Source organism: Rhipicephalus microplus, chromosome X (assembly GCF_043290135.1).
Source record: "Rhipicephalus microplus isolate Deutch F79 chromosome X, USDA_Rmic, whole genome shotgun sequence".
In the NCBI taxonomy this organism is placed as follows: domain Eukaryota; kingdom Metazoa; phylum Arthropoda; class Arachnida; order Ixodida; family Ixodidae; genus Rhipicephalus; species Rhipicephalus microplus.
Window position 1 is genome coordinate 67449038 of NC_134710.1, and position 15766 is coordinate 67464803.

Below are 15766 nucleotides of genomic sequence, written 5' to 3' on the forward strand. Positions count from 1 at the left end.
CTCTCGCAAAGCGCCGAAGTGTCACCTTCCATCTGTTCGTCACCGCCCGCCAAAGTGACCAAACAGACGGCTGCTCCTTCGAAACAGTTAGTTGCCTCGGCGGACCTTCTTTCGTCCACAGATCTCGCCTCGCTCCAACATGCCGATACCTACTGCCGCACAATCATCGATCGGCTCACTGGCTTATCGCGTGCTCCAAACAGCCGCCTAAGACGACAACTTGCCCGTTTCAAGCTTCAAGAGGGAACATTATGTCGGCAAATTTACCATCCTCTCGGTAACCAATGGGTTCCCGTCATTCCTCGCCAACTTCGTCTGGAAGTTCTACAAGCGTTTCATGATGATGCGACAGCTGGCCACTTAGGGTTCCACAAGACCTACGACCGCCTCAGGACTCGCTGCTTTTGGCCTGGCCTCTCCACTTCTGTCGCCAAGTACGTCGCTTCCTGCGCGTCATGCCAGCACCGAAAACGTACCACGTCTCTTCCCGCGGGGCCACTGCAACCACTGCCGTGCCCATCCACTCCCTTTGAATTTGTGGGCATAGACTTATACGGACCTCTTCCGCTTACGCCAGCCGGTCACCGTTGGATTGTTACTGCCGTAGACCACCTTACTCACTACGCGGAGACGGCAGCTCTTTCATCTGGTGCTACCTCTGAAGTAGCCGATTTTTTACTTCGCGCCATTATTTTACGACATGGCGCACCGCGTGTGCTGCTTAGTGACCGTGGCAAGACATTTCTTTCACATGTCCTTGCTGAAGTCTTAAAGGCCTCTAACACCATCCACAAGACCACATCAGCGTATCACCCAGAAACTAATGGTTTGACTGAGCGTTTTCACCGAACTTTGTCCGACATGATCTCTATGTACGTGCAACCTGATCACAAAAACTGGGACACAATACTTCCTTTTGTTACGTTCGCATATAACGCTGCCATACAGCGTACAACGAATTTCAGCCCTTTTTTTCTCGTGTATGGCCGTGTACCGACTTTTGTTCTGGACACCACCTTTTTGTCCACATCTTCCAATCCATCTTCATCTCTCCCGGAAAAGTTCGCCGCTCGCGTCGCCCGCTGCCGTGAAATCGCCCGTACCAACACTGCTACCATTCAGGACAAGAGAAAAAACGACCTTGATGCGAAGCGTCGAGTTGTTGTGTTCCGCCCAGGCGACGAAGTCCTTTTGTAGACACCTGTTCGTGTACCTGGGCTCTGCGAAAAATTCCTTCACCGGTATCTCGGTCCATACACCGTCCTGGAACGAACATCTGAAGTCAACTATCGCGTTGCTCCTGTCAACGCGGCTTCTGATCGTCGTCACCGCCACACCGAGATCGCCCACGTCTCTCGACTGAAACGATATATTCGGCGTCCCAACCCTTTCTAACTTGCTGCCCTCTTTCGCGAAGGGGGGAAAATAGTGTGAGCGCTGACTATGTACTTCATCTTCATCTGTATTACCAAACCATTGTAGTGATCATCATCGTATGTCACGCGGGCTGGCGCTCTGGCTCGTGCGTCTGGATTAAAAAAAGGATAACCTGGTTTCTGCCGTACCGGACGTGGTCTCATAATATATATATATATATATATATATATATATATATATATATATATATATATATATATATACATATATATATATATATATATATATATATATATATATATATATATATATATATATATATATATATATATATATTAACACCTTTTTTATGACCTCTATTACCTAACTTTTACAACCTTCTCTTTCAAGAAACCTACTCACGCAACCTGATATTCGCGACACACATGCCATCAGAAAGCACTCGCGATCTCCTTTCGATTGATACTCAATGTCGATGGGGCTTCGGACAGCTCTTGAACTAGCGCTAGTTAAAGAAGTCACGTGACCCACTCACGCAACCTGATATTGGCGACACACATGTCATCAGAAAGCACTCGCGATCCCCTTTTGATTGATACTCAATGTTGATAGGGCTTCGGACAGCGCTTGAACTAGCACAAGTTAAGGAAGTCACGTGACCTACTCCCGCAACTTGATATTCGCGACACACATGTCTTCAGAAAGCACTCGCGATCTCCTTTCGATCGATACTCAATGTCGATAGGGCTTCGGACAGCTCTTGAACTAGCGCAAGTTAAGGAAGTCACGTGACCTAGCCACGCAACCTGCTGTTCGCAACACACGTGTAATCGGAAAGCACTCGCGATCTACTTTCGATCGATACCCATGTTGGCATTATTGGTAATTACTCATGGAGGTGCACAAAGTTGTACAAAGTCATTTGAGATGCTCTGATCGTGATTAACTTGACAGTGAAAGCTTTTTTCTTTGATGTGACATGCGAATATCTCAAATAATAATAATAATAATAATAATAATAATAATAATAATAATAATAATAATAATAATAATAATAATAATAATAATAATAATAATAATAATAATAATCAGCCTGACTACGTCCACTGCAGGACAAAGGCCTCTCCCATGTTCCGCTAGTTAACCCGGTCCTGTGCTTGCTGCTGCCAATTTATACCCGCAAACTTTTAAATCTCATCCGCCCACCTAACCTTCTGTCTCCGCCCAACTCGCTTGCCTTCTCTGAGAATCCAGTTAGTTACCCTTAATGACCAGCGGTTATCCTGTCTACGCACTACATGCCCTGTCCATGTCCATTTTCTCTTCTTGATTTCAACTATGATATCGTTAACCCCCGTTTGTTTCCTAATCCACTGTGCTCTCTTCTTGTCTTTTAAGGTTACACCTACCATTTCTCTTTCTATTGCTCGCTGCGTCGACCTCAATATAAGCTGAACCCTCTTTGTAAGTCTCCAGGTTTCTGCTCTGTAGCTAAGTACCGGCAAGATACAGCTGTTATATACCTTCCTCTTAAGGGATAAACAGTGGCAATCTACCTGTCATAATTTGAGAGTGCTTGCCAAATGTGCTCCACCCCATTCTTATTCTTCTAGTTACTTCAATCTCGTAGTTTGGCTCCGCGGTTATTACCTGCCCTAAGTAGACATACCCCCGTATTCAGAAACGCTCCTCGACTCGACTTTCACCCTTCACTTGACAGAGTTTAGCACTACGCCGCTGCTCGGCTGAAAATAACGCTGCACTACTCAAGAATCGCAACAGATTATCACTGGTATGCAGTGACTTGCCGTGCCTAGAGGCGGCGCTCCCATCGGCTTTTTAAAGTGAAGGTGAAGCGTTGAGTGAAGAGACGTTCTAGAATACGGAGGATAGTCTTTTACAACTTGAAGTGCGCTATTACCTATCTCGAAGCGCCGCTCTTTTCCGAGGTTGTTGTACATTACTTTAGTTTTCTGCAGATTAATTTTAAGACCCACCTTTCTTCTCTTCTTGTCTAACTCCGTAATCATGAGTTGCAATGCGTCCCCTAAGTTACTCAGCAATGCAATGTCATCGGCGAAGCGCAGGTTACTAAGGTACTCTCCATTAACTCTTATCCCTAACTGTTCCCATTCTAAGCTTCTGAAAACCTCCTGTAAGCATGTGGTAAATAGCATTGGGGAGACTGAGTCCCCCTGCCTTACACCCTTCTTGATTGGTATTGTATTGCTTTCTTTATGAAGCACTATGGCAGCAGTTGATCTCCTATAGATTTTTCCAGGATGTTTATATATACTTCATTGACGCCCTGATTCTGCAGTGTTGGCATGACGGCTGGTATTTCTACTGAATCAAACGCCTTCTCGTAATCTATGAAGGGTATGTATAGTGGTTGGTTATATTCTGAGCATTTCTCTAGTACCTGATTGATAGTATGAATGTGGTTGATTGTTGAGTAGCCTGTTCGAAATCCTGCTTGTTGCTTTGGTTGATTGAATTTTAATGTTTTCTTTACTCGGTTAGCCATCACTTTTGTAAATAGTTTGTATACTACAGAAAGCAAGCTCATCGGCCTGTAATTCTTCAAGTCCTTGTCATCTCCTTTCTTATGTATTAAGCTTGATGTTAGCGTTCTTCCAAGACTCTGGTACCCTTCCCGTCAGGAGACACCTCGTAAACAGGGTGGCTAGTTTTTCTAACACAATCTGTCCTCCATCTTTCAGCAGATCTGATATTACCTGATCCTCACCAGCAGCTTTGCCTCTTTGCATGCTCTCCAAAGATTTTCTGACTTCTTCTATCATCACTGGTGGGGTGTCATTTGGATTACTGCTAGTTCTTATAGTAAAGTCGTGGTTGTCCCGGCTACTTTACAGATATCTGTAAAACTCCTCCGCTATTTTAACTATCTTATCCTTATTGATAGTTATTTGGCCTTTTTTGTCCCTTAGTGCATACATCCGATTTTTGCCTATCCCAAGTTTCCTCTTCACTGCTTTGACGCTTCCTCCGTTTTTCAGAGCGTGTTCAATTCTCTCCATGTTATACTTTCTTACATCGCATGCATACCTTACGCCTATTAATCAACTTTGAAAGCTCTGCCAGTTCTATTTTGTCTGTTGTACTTAAGTATTTCATGATTTGACGCTTCTTAATGAGATTCTTCGTTTCCTGGAAAAGCTTGCCAGTGTCCTGTCTAACTACCCTGCCTGCAACGTCCACCGCACACTCCGTAATGATACTCATTAGGTTATCATTCATTGTATCTACGCTAAAGTTGGTTTCCTCACTAAGAACCGAGTGCCTGTTTTGAAGCGAGGCTCTGAATTCATGTACTTTCCCTCTCAGTGCTAGCTCATTGATTGGCTTCTTGCGTATCAGTTTCTGTCGTTCCTTCTTCAAGTCTAGCCAAATTCGAGACCGTACCATTGTATGGTCACTGCATCGTAACTTGCCAACCACTTCCACATCCTGCATGATGCCTGGGTGTGCACTCATTATAAAGTCTATTTCGTTCTATTTTCGCCATTAGGGCTCCTCCATGTCCACTTGCGGTTTCCTCGTTTTCGGTAGAAGGTATTCAAAATCCATAAATTATTGTGTTCTTCGAATTCTACTAGCAGCTCTCCTCTGGCGTTCCTAGTGCCGATACCATAATCTTCTACTGCCTGGTCTCCAGCCTACTTCTTACATTTGCATTAATGTCTCCCATCCGTATTTGGTACGAGGCCCACCACTGGAGGCGCGAGCGCTGCAATCGCTGTGACGTGCAGTGTTGGATCACGTGGTCTTACCTCGCTCTAGCGAAGGAAAGCTGGCGGTCGGACGCGTTGTTTTTAACCGCGACTTCATGGTGTTTTCACTTTTGACAACGTTCGGTTGCTCTGATTTCACGTGCGCGGACTTCTGCAGACGACACGATGCGAAAAGTCGCAGTAAAAGTTACCGGCGGTGTGCCACAGTTCGCTGCATATGCGATGCCATTGTCACGGCCGCTGGCAGTGCCACTGTCACCTCTCTCTTTTATGTTGTGGTTGTTATTTCGAGGCAATTACCCACCTTAAAATGAGCACACACCATGAATGTTCCCATTAAAACAGATCGTTTCAGTTTCCACGTGGTATCCTTGTTCAAAATGAAGAATGCATGTGAAAACAGTTCGATTACGTATAGTTTAAAATAGGAAGTAGGAGCGTACATGAGGGGGAAGTTTCCGTTATTACATTTAGAAAAAATATTTGTCGTTGTCTGAATTGTCAGAGAGTCAAGATAGCCCGAAAATATTAGGATCATGCCGCAGAGAAAAGTTACAAGTTTGAATGAGGCACGTGCGAGCGTGACTCTCACTATAGCCCGCAATAATAACAGAAAGGTTACGACTGCATGGGGCTGTAAGAATGCTATGCTGCTTCCCACAAAGCGCGGAATCTGCTTGCGCTGGGCTTCGTGAGGCTAAGTGTGCTAAACAAAAATGTAATTTGCGCATGCTTGTCATGTCAACGACTGACCCTATTTAGACGCAAACCTACAATGAATTAAGTGGCGTGGCTGCCCGCATTTCTTGCAGCAATGTTAAGTTTCTTTACCGTTGATACCCATTTGATGGTTCAATTTTACACGGAATGAGAGGCGATGCGCTCGGCCCCCGTGTTTTTTTTATTATTTAGGTGGCCATAGCGGACGACGCCGGCAATCGGGTATTATGAGTATCGTATAAACCTTTTCCAGGGCTGTTATTTAGTACTTCGTACAGTCAGGGAAGAAGCTGCAGCAGTATTTAACTGATTTCGTTGAGTGAAGTACATTGAGAAAATAATAGTAAAAGGAGGAGACGTGAACTTCCTGCGGGCCGCGTGTGAGATGTCGGCGTAGCAATCCAACCACGTACGTCCCAGGGACGCCTCCGCATGGTGACGCCACGGTATGTCCCCATGCCCAATAGTATACTGCGTTTTTACCTTACTCATTGCCGATTCCACGTCTTCATAGACGCTTTCAACTGAAGCATCATCATAGCTGGATGTAAACGCGTGAGCCTGTACCACCTTCATCTTGTATCTCTTATTCAGTTTAATTACGAAAGCTACCACCCTTTCATTAAATCTATAGTATTCCTCTACGTTGCCAGCTATGTTCCTGTGAATTAGAAACCCCACTCCCAGTTCTCTTCTGTCAGTCAAGCCCCGATAGCAAAGGACGTGCCCATTCTGTAGCACCGTATATGCCTCATCTCAAATTATAAAAGCTCTTTAATTATGTAATGTGAAACATCATTTTGAACCGTGTGGCACCTCCTGTCAAGTGCAGCTTCACCTTGGATTAAATTGACTTGCGTCAGGAATAAATTTTGTGGCACTTGGATCAATTTCATTGGTTCCAATTGGATTAAATTTTGTGGAACCTGGACAAAAATCAATGGCGCTGAGAGCAAGACATCTGGCGCTAGGATTAATTCAAGTTGACAAACGTGCAGTTAATTTCAAACGCAGTAAATTCATGTGACTCTCCATGGGATTACATGTGGTGGCACCAAGATTAAATTCTTGTCGTTTCTTGCAAAAATTTCTTACCTAGGCTAGGTTAGCAGCAGAAAATAAATTTAGAAGAAAAGACAAACAGGGGAGGCTAACAGCATTGTTTTATAATGATGACACTGCTGCCTACAAACATGATAATTAAAAAAAGGAATTTTTTTCAGAACATTACAGAACTAAAATCCGGTTATTATATCCGAATATCAAAATATTACAACCGAATCACCGACCGAATATCCGGTCGTTCCGGCTATGTGGTTTTAGAAATCGAATAACCGAAGAACCCAATAACCGGACAGCCGGTTTTGCCGCAAAACCGGTTTTTTGTTCATTCACTAAGCCAAATGCTGTCCGCTTTGAGCAAGTAGTTAAGGATTTAGAGTACATACATAGTACTCTACTATAGAAGAGGAAAAAGCCGTCTCATGTCGACACGAGGCCGTGTCGATAAAATTGCTGCGAACATCGCTAAAGTGTTATAGAACACTATAACATCGCGGAAGGACATTGCTATTGTGTTTAGAGAAAGTAGATGACGTTTCAGAGTACGTGGTACTCCGCTATGGGAGAGCATATAGCCGTCCCGTGAGATGAGGCCGAACCGGCATCATTACGAAGGTCAAGAAACCGCATCAAGTGACTATGATGGCGAAGACCTCACCTGATATTTGCAGTTTCACCACCTTATATTATGGAACTCTCTAAATAGTAGAAGACACGCTTTGATTTACTATTTCATGATAATATAAAAATTTAGCTTCTGAGGATAATAAGATAGCAAACAGCTCTTGTATTTCTGAAACGTAAACCAGTTATTTAAAGTTTTCTAGCAATAATTTTGTACCCGCGAATTACTTCCGCTAGACCATGGCAAAATTTTCAGTTAGGTAACCTTTTTTTATATACATATGGGAGCACTCTCGAAACAGTGAGTGTGAGCCATCCTACTTCGGTCGCAATTTGTTCTCGATGTTTGTTATTCGCGCGTACTTCAAGGAATGCAAGGTATCGACTGCCTTTTTCACATTCTCATCTCACGTGGAGAGTGATTGAGAGAGCGGCCGTATTGATACCGCGACGGTAGCTTGTGACTAGTGACGATTTGGTCGCTTGCTACAATGCGAAATCGTCGTGCGAATTGCGTCGTAGCGTGCGCAGATACGTACGTTACTCGTACTGTTTACCGTACGCGCGGTATTTTTCAGATTTAAGGTAGCGTAGGTGCACGTAGTGTACGTAAACATGGCGGCGCTCTCGGACGCCCGCTTCGAAGTGATTTTGGCGTAGTTGTTGAAAGATTCACCTTGTTTGCAGCAAACGACTGTTCAAAGCGGCTTCGCTTGCCTTCAGTCAGCTTCGATGACTGAGTATTACGGATAAGTTCGCATAGTTTTTGAGATAGCTTCCCATTTTGAACACGCCTAGGCCTAACTACAAGATCAATGTGAACGAATCGGCAACGTAGATGTTTTCGCGTTTTGTACGTGGTTCATAATTATTTACTTTTATTATCACAAAAATAAACTTCTAACAATGCTTCGCGTGGTAGCATAGGCAAACATTCTCGTTTTATTTTCATTTTTATTGTTTAACTTATTAACCATCTAATAGGTGGCGCCACCATCCCACATGGGGGCACGTAAACCACGTTAGCGCTATTTCGCTAAACTATAAGACGCTGCCTACAACGAACGTTTGCTGCACGGTAGCTTCATTCCCTTTACCTACGCTATCACGCTAACGCTAAACTATTACTGTCTAATGTCGTGAAAAGCTTTGTGGCTTCCTTATGACATGCGACTGCAGCCGTCGCATGCCGTCGTGACGCAATGGCGCGACGGAGCAAGGACTAACCAAGGAGGTTCAAATAAATCTCACTGGAGCCTGGAGGTGCGCAGGGAAGCCAGATACATTGTAGTGAAGCCGCGCCAGCGCTGCGCGCGCGGCGGCCATCTTATAAGAAAAATGCGGAGCCAAAGCGCACCCACCGCGTCTTACCGCCTTGTTTTTTAAATGTTATGGCTGGTATTCGGGGGGAAGTTGTCTAAAAGAAGAAGTCAAATGACAGACAAGAATACAGTCTACTTTATTCTGCTTTCTTTTGGCGTTTGCTTGCAAGCATGCACACCGACTAAGGGTATCACTGGCTTTTAAAAAGAAGCATACTCGTGAGAGCAGACTCGCATTCTCGTACTCATTTTCCTATTTATTTTATTGATGTTACAGAATCTTATGCGTATGTGGAGTTCGGCTTGTTTATTTGCGTGGAATATGAACCTGACAGTCTCAAGCATCACACATAAGGAAATGAACATCGAGAAAGATGTGAAAGCTTTCATCGAAATCCATTATTTTTTCTCAAGACAAGCTCAATAGCTTCAGAACCAGTAGTTTCGTTTTGCATAGACGTGCTTCAATTAAGGGTGTTCATCTTGCAGTCGACACCATTTCAATATCTTCTATCTGCATGGTGAAGTACAAACAGAGCGATATCCTACACGGTGACAGAATAGAGGAGACAGACAGCTAGCGCTTGCCTGTGTCTCTTGTGTCCCCGTGTAGAATTTCGCACTGTTCGTACTTCTTCATGAAAAACCAACTAGCCCAAATTTTCACTTTATTGAGTTCTATCTGCAGTTTTTTTATACAATTTCGTTAACAGTATAGGCTCTCTCTGCTCCCGCCAATAAATCAATTTAAAAACACACTAGTGACATCCTAAGTCGTAAGTTTAAGTCAACGAGCATATGCACACGCAGCCTGTCATCATGCACTTCGGAATGAAAGTTACACATCTAACTACGGTAGTCGCCCACAATCTCAGCATGTTTCTTCCTTTGTCATCAACAATCGACGTACGGTACGTCGATTGTTGATGACAAGATTGTTGAATCTAAAGCTCATGTCCTCAGACATGAGCTTTAGATTCTTCATCTTCTGTATTATAGCTTGAGGATAAAGCCCCGCACTTTTGGTTCACTTTACAATTTTTCTGCGGTAAAATTGAGCTATTTTATCTTCCCCTAGGAAATATGAAGCTTTTTTTTTTTGCTTGTAAGATCTGTCGTGTAGGGGATGCAACTACAGTGTCACATCTTCAACAACTTCTTCAAGTGGAATATAGATACGGCAAGAGTACCCTGGACCTCGGTTATGGCAGCTTTCTTTGGAGTATGGAACGAGTATTGCACAGTTCAGACATACTGGTTTTACTGGCGGCACTATAAATAGCAAAATGAAAGGCACGAATGCAAGAAAAGACAGGTCACTGTGTATTTCACAAACGAGATTAACTACCCTCGAAGTAGCAAACCACCCTTTTAATTAACACAACGAGAACCAATAACGAAATATCGGGGGTCGATCGCCAATTTAACTTTAATGGTGTGTTCTTTTCCTATTCGCACACCACTCCAGTGGTATCAACACGCACAACGATGTGTACCACTGGACTTCGCAAGTGTTCTAGATTTGCGTCAAGCCCAGCCGCACAACTTGCGTGTCGCAGTTTAGTCCTATTGTAACCATTCACCCAGAAGTGCCTCTAATATATGCGATCGCCGTCTTTAGGCTTTCAGTCATCCCGTCATCTTAAGGACACAAATGTTCAACAGCACACCCCGACGGGCTTTGAAAGACAGGGAGCTGTCAACAAGTGTTCCGGCATACGGAGAAGTTTTCATCAAGCTCGAAATATGCTACTCACAACTGAAAAATTATCCCGGAGCACCCTCTCGCTTAATTTATGTAGCCTTAAAGGGGCCCTGCAACACTTTTTGAACATGGTCAGAAAACGCTGCCAATTGGTAGTAGAGACGACAGAAAATAGCGCAAAGAAACGGGGACACAAGACGAGGACACACGGCACAGGCGCTGTGCCGTGTGTCCTCGTCTTGTGTCCCCGTTTCTTTGCGCTATTTTCTGTCGTCACAATGCACCAACAAGCCCAAATTTCGACAGCGGTAGTAGAGGCTCCCGACAACACGCGAGCCAAATATTATAACACAGCACGTGGCCTGGAACTCACAATAAATTATCAAAGTCAGCTAAAAATTGCTTTCTCTTCTCTCGACAAATCACGTTATATGCCCAAAAATCACACGTCAACGACCCATCTATCACCCATTGACTGATTTAAACATGGCACGCTCGCTCGTTACAGAGGTCACCGCAGGAGGTCGCTACTTGTCCACGCGTGCATGGACGTGTTTTTTGAGCACTCCCGATCAACTGCGCAGATAAGTTGTTTGGCTGGTTTTCAGCTTGTCTTTATAATTATAGGGCAGCAGTTGAAATCCCTGTAGCACTTATTTTATTGTACGGCTTTTTCGGGGGTCAGTCACCAGGTTATTAGTTTGTGTGTGTTTAATTTTTTGTTTTTTTTTTTGTTTTTCTTTTTCTTTTGCCACCCCGTAAGGGAGGTGCATGTACATTGAACACGCAATTTTTTGTAGTAGAGCTTAGACTTTCTCTTTTTCGTAGGGCAGGGCTCGAGTTTTGTAATTATCGAGTGAGACAAGTCATAGAACAATTGGTGTCGGAAAGACATGGTTAAAAAGACTTTGACGTGTTCAGCATGTGGGGTTGGTTTGAAAGTGGTGTAGAAGCGGAAGGAGAAGAGGCTGACGCGATGTGTAGGCAATGTGAGGTTGAGGGAAAAAATGGAGAAAATGATGGTTACCTAGAGAGACATGCTGATGAGAATCACCGAGCTCGAGACTGCGTTGGCGACAGAGCAAGAGAAAACGAGGGCTATGGGAGAAAAGCTGAAGTCCGCCGAGGAAGCACTAGCCAAGGTAAACAGAGGAGCGGCCTACGGAAAGAACAGTAGGGAACCGGCAACCAGAACTGCGGAGAAGAAAGAGCAAGCAAGTTTGGAAAAAACAGGTTCAGCCGGTTCATTTGTCGCGAGGCCCAGCTTCAGCGAAGTAGTGGTGGGGCTGGGAGGGAACAAAGCAGCTGGCGTCACAGGTGCAAGTAACCCCCAGGTGCAGGACGCTCCAGCTGAAAAGTCACAGCATGTGATAATCGCCGGGGACTCGAATTTAAATCGATGCACTGAAGCCATCAAAGAGAGGGTAAGAGGTGACAAGAGGGTTGCAGTAGGGGCGTTCCCAGGATTCAAGCTGGAAGCAGTCATGAGGCAAGCGAGCGCAAAACTCAAAACTACAGCTGATAGACGAAACCTCGTGATAATTTCAGGCGGTTTAAACAATGTCTTAAATGAAGATACAGCAGGACTAGCAACTACACTGGCGAAAGGCATCGATGACATGCGCGCCACTTCTCCTGAGGTACAGGTAGCGATATGCACGATACCGGAAGTACCGGTGCGTGATAGCAACCTGAAAATAGCGGTTATCAACACAAACCAAGAGATATGGCGGATGAGTCGAGAGAAAGGCTTTGAGGTGGTGGAAATAAACAGAGAGGTGCATAGGTGGGGTGGTTTTCAACGAGGCAGAATTCACTTCGATGGGCGGCAAGGTCATGAGGTGGGTTGGCGACTTGCAGGACGCGCAGTAGCTTTTTTTGGGGGAAAGCAATCCCTTCGGGATGCAGGATAGCTATTAACGAAGAAAACAACCAGGGAGACTCTTTGACAGGTGGTATGGACAGATACGATTCCAAAGTGGCACCAGTATCTAAGATAGGTAAAGTCCGGGGCAGAAATAAACGTAGGCACGAGCGCCGAGCCAATTCAGACATAGGGTATATTAACATGCATGGCGGTAGGAACAGGCTGAAATGGGAAGAGATAGAAGAACAGCTAAGAGAGGAGAAGCCGATGGTATACGGTTTTGTAGAAACACATCTTAGGGACATGGAACAACCTCCTAAGAATGCGGACTACGCGTGAGAATATTGTAATAGAACAGAAGGCAGCAGAAAGGGGGGTGGTATTGGGGCATTCATTCATAAAAGTACAGACTGGCAAAGGGTCAAGCAGGAGTGCAAGGAACATTTGTGGCTAAAAGGGAAAGTGGCAGGGCAAATGACACTCCTTGGTTTCGTGTACTTGTGGACGGGAGCAAAGGCCAGAGAGGAGAACCAGGCAATGGTAGAGTGTATATCAAAGGACATTCAGGAGTTAGGAGGAGAGTGCGAGATAATTATACTAGGAGATATGAATGCACACATAGAAGATATAGATGGGTATACCGACCCGACAGGCAAAATGATCATGGGTATGTGTGAAAGGCTTCATTTGATCATTTGCAACAGTACCGAGAAGTGTGAAGGGCAAATAACATGGGAGGTAGGAAGGCTTCAGTCGACGATAGATTATGCACTGATGTCACATAGGATGTATGATAAGCTCAGGGGAGTGCACATAGATGAAGGTGGCTCCTGAAGTCTGGGTAGTGATCACAAACGTATCAAGCTAAGTTTTGGAAGAGCAGTGAAAGTGGGAAGGAGATAAGATGAGCAACTACAGGAAAATTTTTATTCAGAAAGGCAAATTGAAATAGCCACTAAACAAATTGAGAAAATAATCACTGAGGATAATAAAACAGTGTGGACATACACGAATCTAATTAGACTGTTTGAGCTAGAGCTTGCTAAGGCACGTGACAAGTCACCCCGGAAAAGAAAACACAAACCCAAAAGTTGGTGGGATGAGGAAGTTAAGAGAGCCATAGCAAAACATCAGGAAGTCTCTAGAGAACACAGACATGCTAAGCAGCGGGGTGAATCGACAGATGATGTTGAAAGAAGAGGGGAAATCTTTCTAAGCTGTAGAAGGGAAGCATCCCTTCTGAGCAATGAAAAGATTAGAAAGGGGCTCAGTGGCTGGCAGAAGTACATAGAAAAGATAGAAAGGCAGCTGCGAAATTTTGGAACCATCTAAACTCCCTAAAAAAATTAGACAAGCCTAGAACAGAGGTTTATAACTACAGCTCAGGGTGCTAGGCTAGAAGGGGACGAAACTATTGAATACATAAGAACAAGGGTGACAGAAAAATTTCAACAAAGAAGTGTCTTATGCACTACAATAGACAAGGATGGATCAAGTGGCGCAATGGCTCCATTTTCAACACGAGAGTGGAAGGGAAGGGCTGAGAAGAGGGTTACTAGTAGTACATCCACAGGCCCAGATGGCATTCTGATTATGCTGATAACGACATTAAGTCCGAAGTCTAAACAGACTTTGAGAGAGGCAGTGAGCAAAACAATAATCGATGGTGAAGTCCCCGATGGATGGAAACTTAGCAGGATATGAGCATGATCTATAAAGGAAAGGGGGACAATGCTGACATAAAACACTACCGTCCTATAACAATGACATCAGTGGTCCACAGGCTGGCGATGCAAATTACAAAGGAAAGACTGCAGGCGTGGATAGAGGATGAGGGGGTGCTGGGGGAACTGCAGAATGGGTTTCGGAAACACAGGAGGTTGGAAGATAATCTGTTCTCACTGACGCAGTGCATCGAAATAGTAGAAAAGTAACACAGGCCCCTGAGGCTAGCATTTTTGGATATCAAGGGAGCGTGCGATAGCGTGGTTCAAGAGGAATTGTGGGAAATACTGGACACACTAGGCGTGGAAGATGTAGTCACTAATTTTTTAAAGGAGATCTATAAAAGTAACAAGGTAGTTATAAAGTGGGAAAAACAGGTATCTAAGCCCACAGAGGTGAAACGGCGGCTTAGGCAGGGGTGTCCTCTGTCACCCTTGTTATTCATGATGTACCTACAAGGATTAGAGGCCAAATTAGAGGGAAGTGGACTTGGCTTCAACCTCTCTTTCGTCAAACAAGGGAAACTCATTGAACAGGCACTACCAGCATTGATGTACGCAGATGATATAGTGCTAATGGCCGACAACAAGGAAGATTTGCAGAGATTGGTGGACATCTGCGGTAATGAGGGAGATAGGTTAGATTTCAGATTCAGTAAGGAAAAATCTGCAGTCATGATTTTTAATGACAATGAAGGTAGTGAGCTTAGAATACAGGAGGTCACGCTAGAGATAACAGATAAATACAAATATCTGGGCGTATGGATAAGAAATGGGACCGAGTACCTGAGGGAACACGAAATATACGTGACGACTAAAGGTAACAGGAATGCAGCAGTGATGAAAAATAGGGCACTGTGGAATTACAATAGGTATGATGTTGTGAGAGGAATATGGAAAGGGGTCATGGTTCCTGGTCTGACGTTCGGCAATGCGGTCTTGTGCATGAGATCAGAAGTTCAAGAAGATTAGAAATTAAGCAAAGTGGAATAGGTAGGCTTGCCTTAGGAGCTCACGGGAATACACCAAATCAGGGAGTACAAGGTGATATGGGATGGACATCATTTGAGGGCAGGGAAGCTAGCAGCAAGATAAAATTTGAGAAGCGATTGAGAGAAATGGGCGAGGAGCGTTGGGCTAGGAAGGTATTCAGCTACTTGTACATGAAGAATGTCGATGCAAAATGGCGGAAGCGAAGCATGATTTTGATTGATTTGTGGGGTTTAACGTCCCAAAAACCACCATATGATTATGAGAGACACTGTGGGAGCGAACCAGAAAATTGACTGGTAAATACTTGGAAAACAGCAAGGGGACAAACCAAAAAGAATTATCGGTTAAGAAGAAGGTGAAGGAAGCTGAGACCGATATGTGGAGAATTGGCATGATGAAGAAGTCCGCACTAGAGATCTATCGAACTTTTAAGCTGGAAATAGCCAAGGAGAGGATCTATGATAATACTCGGGGTAGTTCTCTACTGTTTGAGGCCAGGATGGGAGTATTGCGAACAAAGACATATCGGGCCAAATACGAAGGGGTAGACACGGTGTGCAGTGCGCGTGGAGAGGAAGAAGAAACTGCCGAACACTTGATAATGTTCTGTAAAGGGC